Raw genomic sequence first — 11,137 nt, 5'->3', positions numbered from 1 at the left:
GCCGCACACGGACCACCTCTGGCTCACACATCAACCGCCTCCAGGCTGCTCACCGACCATCTCTGGGTCGCACACGGACTGCCTCTGGGCCACACGCAGACTGCCTCCGGGCCACACGCCGCATACTGACCACGTCCGGGCTACATACTGACCGCCTTCGGGCCACACGCTGACCGCCTTCGGGCCACACGCCGACCACCTCTGGGCCACACCCCGACCACCTTCGGGCCACACGCCGACCGCCTTCGGGCCACACGCCGACTGCCTCTGGGCCGCACGGCGCACACTGGCCGCCTCCGAGCCACATGCTGACCACCTCTGCTCGTTGTGCGGCCTGCAGGAATTCATTCAAAAGGAGCCACAACAAACTATTGAGTGCACAAACAGATTAGACTTTTCAGAAATTTGACATTTCTGTGTTCTAAATCTTTATGGTGGTTGATCTTATGAAATTCTCTAATATTTTGAACGAGAATTTTTTCTTTTTCTTCTTTTTTCAGTTATAGGTCATAATTCTCACAAATAAAATTAAAAATGGCTTGAAACATGTTAATTTATATGCAAAGAGTTAAGAACATATAAAATTTTCCCTTTTCTGAAATAATTAACCATTATTTTCGGTGATCATCACCAAGTTGCTCAAAAATGTTTGTTTTATGTTTTCTTTTTGGCAGTTTGGGAGGAGCTCAATGAAACGAGCGGCTTTGTTCTGTCTCTTCTTTCAGATGAGCGCTTTGCTGCGAGTTTGGCGCCTGCCATTGATACGCACACTACTGCAGTCAGTGACCACATTATACACAGAGGTCAAAGGTCGCTATGCTCTGCTGCGCCTAGTGGGCAGAGCTACAGAGGCAGCCATGAAAACTGCATCACTGGCAGCCGCGCAGGGAGCGATGCCCCTTCTGGAGAGTCTAGCACCATAAAGTAGGTGGAGTTTAAAAAAAATATGTTAACATGCTAACAAACATGCTAACACCCTAACAAGCATGCTAACACAAGAACAAACATGCTACACACTAATATACTAACACACAAACAAACATGCTAACACACTAATATACTAACACATAAACAAGCATGCTAACACGCTAATATACTAACACACAAACAAACATGCTAACAAACATACTAACACACTAACAAACAAACTAACACCCGAACAAACATGCTAACACACTAATATACTAACACACAAACAAACATGCTAACAAACATACTAACACACGAACAAACATGCTAACACACTAACTAATATACTAACAAACAGGAAACATGCTAACACCCTAACATCATAACAAACATGCTAAACACAAACAAACATGAGAATAAACATGATAACACCCCAACAAACATACTAGCACATGAACATGCTAACAAACAACAAACATGCTAACACACTAACGAATATACTAACACACTAACAAACATGCTAACACACTAATATGCTAACAAACAACAAATATGCTAACACCCTAACAAACATGCTAACAAACAACAAACATGCTAACACACAAACAAACATGATAACAAATAAACATGCTAACAGCCCAACAAGCACACTAACACACTAACATGCTAACAAACAATAAACGTGCTAACACACTAACGAATATACTAGCACACTAACAAACATGCTAACACACTAACTAACATGCTAACAAACAACAAACATACTAACACACAAAAAAACATGATAACAAACAACAAACATGCTATCAAACAACAAACATGCTAATACACTAACACTTACAAACATGCTAACAAACATACTAACACACTAATAAACATGTTAACACACTAACTAACATACTAATGCACTAACAAACATGCTAACACACTAACTTGAGGCCGTGGCCTCAACTTAATCTAAATTCTGGGTCTTTTAGTGAAGCTTAGGGCTAGTGGCCGGTGATCACCTTAGTATTTCTTCTGTTTTTCTTGTTGCATAATGCTGACAAATGATACTGTATTTGTTGTCTTTCTGATGTCTGATTCTGTTTTTTCTCTCTGTTTGAGGTGTGGCTTCATCCAGAGATGGGTGTGGTGTCTGTTTCTTTAACCCTCCTGTCCTGTGCACCAGAAACATTTCCTGTATATTCGTTTTGTGAATTGTTTTGTAATTTATGTTGGTAGCATGGCCCAAGCAGAGGGTCACCCCTTTGAGTCTGGTCTGCTTGAGGTTTCTTCCTCAAATCATCACAGGGAGTTTATCTTGTCTTTGTGGTGTATTAAATTGAATATAGGTTGAAGAGGATTTGAAAATCATTGCATTCTGTTTTTATTTACATTTTACACAACGTCCCAACTTCATTGGAATTGGGGTTGTACTAACACATGAACAAACACACTGTACACACTTACCAACACACTAACATACAAACACACTATACACACTAAATAACATACAACACACAAACATACTAACACACGAACAAACACACTATACACACTAACATACTAACACACTAACTAACATGCTAACACACTGATATACTAACACACTAACAAACATACTACACAATAACTAACATACTAACACACTGATATACTAACACACTAACAAACATACTACACAATAACTAACATACTAACACACTAACTAACATGCTAACACACTGATATACTAACACACTAACAAACACTACACAATAACTAACATGCTAACACACTGATATACTAACACACTAACAAACATACTACACAATAACTAACATGCTAACACGCTGATATACTAACACACTAACAAACATACTACACAATAACTAACATGCTAACACACTGATATACTAACACACTAACAAACATACTACACAATAACTAACATGCTAACACACTGATATACTAACACACTAACAAACATACTACACAATAACTAACATGCTAACACACTGATATACTAACACACTAACAAACATACTACACAATAACTAACATGCTAACACACTGATATACTAACACACTAACAAACATACTATACAGTAACTAATACTAACACACCAACGAGCATACAAACATGCTAACACACTAACATGCTAACACACTAAAACAACAACTAACATGCTAACACACTAAAACAACTAACATGCTAACACACTAACGAACATACAGACATACTAACACATGAACATACTAACACAATAACTAACACACTAACGAACATACAAACATGCTAACACACTAACATACTAATATACTAACATATGAACATACTAATACACTAACACAATAACTAACATACTAACACACTAATATACTAACACAAAACTAATATACTAACACACAAACATATTAACACATAAACTAACATACTAACACACTAATATACTAACACATAAACTGACATACTAAGACATTAACCAAATTAATACACTAACTCACAAACATACTAACACATAATCTAAAATACTAACACACTCATATACTGACACACAAACATACTAACACATGAAATAACATACAAACACACTAATATACTAACACATAAACACACAAACACACGAATATACTAACACATAAACTAAGATAGTAACACACAAACATACTAACACATGGACTAACATACTAACACACAAATATGCCAACACATAAATTAACATACTAACGCACTAATATGCTAACGCATTAAATAACCTTCTAACACATGAACACACTAACATTCTAACACACAAACATACTAACACGTAATCTGAAATACTAACACTCATACTAACACATAAACTAACATACTAACACAACAATATACTAACACATAAACTAACATACTCACACACAAATATACTATCAATCAATCAATCAATTTTTTTTTTTTTATATAGCGCCAAATCACAACAAACAGTTGCCCCAAGGCGCTTTATATTGTAAGGCAAGGCCATACAATAATTATGTAAAACCCCAACGGTCAAAACGACCCCCTGTGAGCAAGCACTTGGCTACAGTGGGAAGGAAAAACTCCCTTTTAACAGGAAGAAACCTCCAGCAGAACCAGGCTCAGGGAGGGGCAGTCTTCTGCTGGGACTGGTTGGGGCTGAGGGAGAGAACCAGGAAAAAGACATGCTGTGGAGGGGAGCAGAGATCGATCACTAATGATTAAATGCAGAGTGGTGCATACAGAGCAAAAAGAGAAAGAAACAGTGCATCATGGGAACCCCCCAGCAGTCTACGTCTATAGCAGCATAACTAAGGGATGGTTCAGGGTCACCTGATCCAGCCCTAACTATAAGCTTTAGCAAAAAGGAAAGTTTTAAGCCTAATCTTAAAAGTAGAGAGGACTAACACACTAACATACTAACACATACATTAAAAAACTACTAACACACTAACATACTAACAGATAATCTAACATGCTAACACACTAACATACTTACACAGACTAACATGCTAACAAACACGAACACACTAAAAAACTGCTGATAATGTTTCTCTGCTGTCAAATGTTTCCATTTATTCACTGGAATTTTAAAGTCTGTGTTTTGCTCCAGCTGCAGCTAATGCTGTTGCTAATGATACTAACTGTCCATGTGAATCCCATGTTTTTTGGTGCATTCTAAGAGCTTGTGATGTTTTAAAATGAATTTACTCACTTTGGCATCTGTTCGTCTCCACAGTTGAAGCTGCTAATAGTTTTGCTCTCGTTGGACTGGATTATTTGGAGAGAAACCTTCCTGTTTTGCACCAGTCATCAGACGAGGTTTGTTTGATCCCTGACAGTGAGTTTGAGTCAAAATTTGTTATCAGTTTCAGGAAACCTACAAAGAGACATTTCAGCAGAAACTGAAACTGTCCATCAAACAGATGGGGTGGCAAAACCAGGGTCAGGTCAGGGAGCACACGCTGGTAACACACATCACCTCATCCATCACACCATAGAGCCAACCCTGGGTCCTACATTAGAACCACCCAGGCCAACAACCACCTTTCCAAAGTCCTTGGCCAGGTGGAATCATGGGTGCATCCTCGGCCAGATGGTATCATCGGAGCGTTCTTGGTGCTTGGCCAAGTGGAATTGTGAGTGCATGCTTGGCTGGGTGGAATCATGGATGCGTCCTTGGCCAAATAAAATCATGGGCATGTCCTTGCCAGGTGGAGTCATACGCGCGTCCCTAATCAGGTGGAATTATAGGCGTGTCCTTGGATGGGTGGAATCATGTACGCGTCTTTGGCCGGGTGAACTCGTAGGTTTTGTCCTTGGCCATGTGGAATCATAATTGCATCCTTGGCCAAGTGGAATTGTGGGTGCGCCCTTAGCTGGGTGGAATTCTGGGTGCATTCTTGGCCAGGTGGAATCATGTGCGTCATTGGGTGGTTGGAATTGTGGGCACGTCGTTGGCCGGGTACACTTGTGACCGTGTCCTTGGCTACTTTGAATCATGGGCATGCCCTTGTTGGGTGAAATCGTAGGTTAGGGTTAGGGTTAGGCTGGGTGGAATTGTGGACATATCTTTGGCTGCATGGAATCATGGGTGTGTTCTTGGCCACATGAAATTATGGACATGTCCTTGGCCAGGTGGAATTGTGGGAGCGTTCTTTGCCAGGTGGAATCATTTTCACATCCTTGGCTGGGTAGAATCGTGACCGTGTCCTAGGCTACTTTAAATCATGAACATGCCCTTGGCGAGTGGAATCGTGGATGTGTCCTTGGCCGGATGAAATTGTCTGCCTGTTCTTGGCCAAGTGGAATTGTGAGTGCATCCTTGGCTGTGTGCAGTTGTGGGCGCATCCGTGGTAAGGTGGAATCATGGGTGCGTCCTTTGATGGGTGGAATAGTGTGCATGTCCTTGACCAATTGGAATTGTGAGTGCAGCCATGGCTAGGTGAAATTGTGGGCGCGTCCTTTACCGGATGGAACCATGTGCACGTCCTTGGCCGGGTGGAATTGTAGGTGCCTCCTGGGTTGGGTGGAATTGTGGATGGGTCCTTGGCTGGGTGGAATTGTGGACATGTCTTTGGTCAGGTGGAATCTTGGGTGCATCCTTGGCCAGGTGGAACTGTGGGCATGTCCTTGGCAAAATAAAATCATGTACATGTACTTGGCCAGGTGGAGTCATGGGTTCCATGGCTGGAATTGTGGGTATGTTCTTGGCCAAGTGGAAGTATGACTGTGTCCTTGGCTGGGTGGATTTGTGGACACATCCCTGGTCAGGTGGAATCATGGGTGCATCCTTGGCCGGGTGGAATCGTGTGCGCATCACTGGCCGGGTGAAAGTGCGAGCTTGTCTTTGGCCAAGTGAAATTTTGAGTGTGTCTTTGGCAGGGTGGAATCATGACCACGTCCTTGGCTGGGTGGAGTTGTGGGTGCATCCTTGGCCACGTGGAATTGTAGGTGCGTCCTTGGTCAGGTGGAATTGTGGGCGTGTGCTTGGGCAGAAATAAATTGTGCCCACAACCTTGTTTGGGTGGAATTATGGGCTTGTCCTTGGCCAAGTGGAATTGTGAGCACATCCTTGGTGGGGTGGAATCATGGGCACGTCCTTGGTTAGTTTGAATTGTGGGTGTATCCTTGTCCGCATGGAATTGTGGACATGTCCTTGGCCAGAAAAATTGTGGGCACATCCTTGGCCGGGTGGAATTCTGGATGCGTCCTTGGCTGGGTGGACCTGTGTGCATGTCCTTAGCTTGTTAAAATCATAGGCACATCCTTAGCAGGGTGGAATTCTCGGTGCGTCCTTGGCTACTTGGAATCTTGGGCATGTCCTTGGTGGGCGTAATAGTGGGTGCGTCCTTGGCCTGATCGAATTATATGTGTGTCCTTAGTCGAATGGAATTGTGTGCGCATCCTTGGGCCTTTGTTCCAGATACGGTTCTGATGACTCCAGGATGTCATTGAAATCATAGACCTTAATCTGCATCCAGGACAATCACAGAACCACACACCTGTCCAGAAATTCACAAGAGGGTTTTCAATGATTCAGTGATGTTTGATGTTATTAATAGACTCCACCTCTCTGCTCAAAGTGTTCTCCAGTTATATTTGCTGTGATTGGTCAGAATAAACATCCTGTTAGACCTTTCTGGAACCTGAATAAAAATGCTGCTTCAGGTATTTCTGAGATGAGATACTGTTCTGTTTAGAACAATTTGTTGACCAGTTGTTGTGGCCCCTCCCACCAGGCTATGGCTCACCTGAAGGACACCTTCTTGCTCACCGTGGATGATGTCCAGCTGTGGGTTGTGGAGCAGCTTGGCGGTGCTCTGGATCAGCTGCAGACATTGTTGGATGCCACCTGGACCACTGCGCAGGTACTGCAGGAGTCCAAGATTGGCCGAGCCATGACAACAGGTGTGGACGAGATGCTGAGCCACCTGGAAGACGCCACCGCCTACTACCTGCCCATCACACCCACCATGCGTGAGTACAGGGAATTCTGGGTCAGGTGTCTTCAAGGCCTCTTCAGGTCTGATCCAAAACCACTTGAACAACACCTCCCCACCACCACCACTACACCGCCCCCAGAAGGTAAAGGGGCAGGATTCTGTTTGTGTTGTCTCACTCAAGATTGTTAAACATTTGTTCCTGCTTCAGCTTTTACATGCTTTAATTGTTATGGCATAAAAAAAAACAACATCTGGCTTCTTTCTGATAATTTCTACAATGATGCCCTTTAAATTAAATTAAAATATCCAAATCTAAATAATGGCAATAATGATGACATCATCACTTTTCCAGTCAGTTTTCTTTTGACTACTCAGAGGAGGAACACATGGACATTTCCGTCAGTCATTAAGAAATAGTAACAGTACACTAAACCTGTTTGAAGTAAAACTGAATAACTGAGCAAGATAGAAACTAGTGAGGGGAGCCACCAAGACAATTACAGGCTTCTGTGTACAACATGCAGCACAGTGCTTGAAGTGACATCCATGATCAAAGCTTATTTCAGGATTTAATGCTCCATGCAGTTTGCAGCAAGGTGGCGAGAAGGTTGTGGGATCTCTTCCCGCTTGGTCCTTTCTGTGTGGTGTTTGCATGTTCTCTCTCTCCGGGAGCTCCTTCTTCCTCCCACTTCAACATGTAGGTTTGGTGAACTGGTGAATCTTAAATGACTGAAAGTGTCTACATGTGGCCCTGTGACACACTGGTGTCCTGTCCAGGATGAATCCCGCCTCTCACCTCAACTCAACTCAACTCAACTTTTTTCTTATATAGCGCCAAATCACAACAAACAGTTGCCCCAAGGCGCTCCATATTGTAAGGCAAGGCCATACAATAATTATAAAAAACCCCAACGGTCAAAACGACCCCCTATGAGCAAGCACTTGGCAACAGTGGGAAGGAAAAACTCCCTTTTAACAGGAAGAAACCTCCAGCAGAACCAGGCTCAGGGAGGGGCAGTCTTCTGCTGAGACTGGTTGGGGCTGAGGGAAAAAACCAGGAAAAAGACATGCCGTGAAGGGGGAAGAGATCGATCACTAATGATTAAATGCAGAGTGATGCATATGGAGCAAAAAGAGAAAGAAACAGTGCATCATGGGAACCCCCCCACAATCTACGTCTAAAGCAGCATAACCAAGGGATGGTCCAGGGTCACCCGATCCAGCCCTAACTATAAGCCTTAGCGAAAAGGAAAGTTTTAAGCCTAATCTTAAAAGTAGAGAGGGTATCTGTCTCCCTGATCTGAATTGGGAGCTGGTTCCACAGGAGAGGAGCCTGAAAGCTGAAGGCTCTGCCTCCCATTCTACTCTTACAAACCCTAGGAACTACAAGTAAGCCTGCAGTCTGAGAGCGAAGCGCTCTAATGGGGTAATATGGTACTATGAGGTCCCTAAGATAAGATGGGACCTGATTATTCAAAACCTTATAAGTAAGAAGAAGAATTTTAAATTCTATTCTAGAATTAACAGGAAGCCAATGAAGAGAGGCCAATATGGGTGAGATATGCTCTCTCCTTCTAGTCCCCGTCAGTACTCTAGCTGCAGCATTTTGAATTAACTGAAGGCTTTTTAGGGAACTTTTAGGACAACCTGATAATAATGAATTACAATAGTCCAGCCTAGAGGAAATAAATGCATGAATTAGTTTTTCAGCATCACTCTGAGACAAGACCTTTCTGATTTTAGAGATATTGCGTAAATGCAAAAAGGCAGTCCTACATATTTGTTTAATATGCGCTTTGAATGACATATCCTGATCAAAAATGACTCCAAAATTTCTCACAGTATTACTAGAGATCAGGGAAATGCCATCCAGAGTAACGATCTGGTTAGACACCATGCTTCTAAGATTTGTGGGGCCAAGTACAATAACTTCAGTTTTATCTGAGTTTAAAAGCAGGAAATTAGAGGTCATCCATGTCTTTATGTCTGTAAGACAATCCTGCAGTTTAGCTAATTGGTGTGTATCCTCTGGCTTCATGGATAGATAAAGCTGGGTATCATCTGCGTAACAATGAAAATTTAAGCAATACCGTCTAATAATACTGCCTAAGGGAAGCATGTATAAAGTGAATAAAATTGGTCCTACCACAGAACCTTGTGGAACTCCATAATTAACCTTAGTCTGTGAAGAAGATTCCCCATTTACATGAACAAACTGTAATCTATTAGACAAATATGATTCAAACCACTGCAGCGCAGTGCCTTTAATACCTATGACATGCTCTAATCTCTGTAATAAAATTTTATGGTCAACAGTATCAAAAGCAGCACTGAGGTCCAACAGAACAAGCACAGAGATAAGTCCACTGTCCGAAGCCATAAGAAGATCATTTGTAACCTTCACTAATGCTGTTTCTGTACTATGATGAATTCTAAAACCTGACTGAAACTCTTCAAATAGACCATTCCTCTGCAGGTGATCAGTTAGCTGTTTTACAACTACCCTCTCAAGAAGCTTTGAGAGAAAAGGAAGGTTGGAAATTGGCCTGTAATTAGCTAAGATAGCTGGGTCAAGTGATGGCTTTTTAAGTAATGGTTTAATTACTGCCACCTTAAAGGCCTGTGGTACATAACCAACTAACAAAGATAGATTGATCATATTTAAGATTGAAGCATTAAATAATGGTAGGACTTCCTTGAGCAGCCTGGCAGGAATGGGGTCCAATAAACATGCTGATGGTTTGGACGAAGCAACCAATGAAAATAACTCAGACAGAACAACCGGAGAGAAAGAGTCTAACCAAATACCGGCATCACTGAAAGCAGCCAAAGATAACGATACATCTTTGGGATGGTTATGAGTAATTTTTTCTCTAATAGTCAAAATTTTGTTAGCAAAGAAAGTCATGAAGTCATTACTAGTTAAAGTTAATGGAATACTCAGCTCAATAGAGCTCTGACTCTTTGTCAGCTTAGCTACAGTGCTGAAAAGAAACCTGAGGTTATTCTTATTTTCTTCAATTAGTGATGAGTAGAAAGATGTCCTAGCTTTACGGAGGGCTTTTTTATAGAGCAACAGACTCTTTTTCCAGGCTAAGTGAAGATCTTCTAAATTAGTGAGACGCCATTTCCTCTCCAACTTACGGGTTATCTGCTTTAAGCTACGAGTTTGTGAGTTATACCACGGAGTCAGACACTTCTGATTTAAAGCTCTCTTTTTCAGAGGAGCTACAGCATCCAAAGTTGTCTTCAAAGAGGATGTAAAACTATTGACGAGATACTCTATCTCCCTTACAGAGTTTAGGTAGCTACTCTGCTCTGTGTTGGTATATGACATTAGAGAACATAAAGAAGGAATCATATCCTTAAACCTAGTTACAGCGCTTTCTGAAAGACTTCTAGTGTAATGAAACTTATTCCCCACTGCAGGGTAGTCCATCAGAGTAAATGTAAATATTATTAAAAAATGATCAGACAGAAGGGAGTTTTCAGGGAATACTGTTAAGTCTTCTATTTCCATACCATAAGTCAGAACAAGATCTAAGATATGATTAAAGTGGTGGGTGGACTCATTTACTTTTTGAGCAAAGCCGATAGAGTCTAATAATAGATTAAATGCAGTGTTGAGGCTGTCATTCTCAGCATCTGTGTGGATGTTAAAATCGCCCACTATAATTATCTTATCTGAGCTAAGCACTAAGTCAGACAAAAGGTCTGAAAATTCACAGAGAAACTCACAGTAACGACCAGGTGGACGATAGATAATAACAAATAAAACTGGTTTTTGGGACTTCCAATTTGGATGGACAAGACTAAGAGACAAGCT

The 11,137-nt window shown here is 41.7% G+C and overlaps 1 pseudogene; it reads left to right on the top strand.

Annotated features, from left to right (window-relative positions):
- Window positions 1-683: 683 nt before the first annotated feature.
- LOC117505866 overlaps window positions 684-11,137 on the top strand; it is a 16,173-nt pseudogene continuing 5,719 nt past the window's right edge.

The sequence above is a fragment of the Thalassophryne amazonica genome, unplaced genomic scaffold (assembly GCF_902500255.1).
Source record: "Thalassophryne amazonica unplaced genomic scaffold, fThaAma1.1, whole genome shotgun sequence".
Classification (NCBI taxonomy): domain Eukaryota; kingdom Metazoa; phylum Chordata; class Actinopteri; order Batrachoidiformes; family Batrachoididae; genus Thalassophryne; species Thalassophryne amazonica.
The sequence above is the reverse complement of the archived record's forward strand: the minus strand, read 5'-3'. Positions and strand labels throughout refer to the sequence as shown.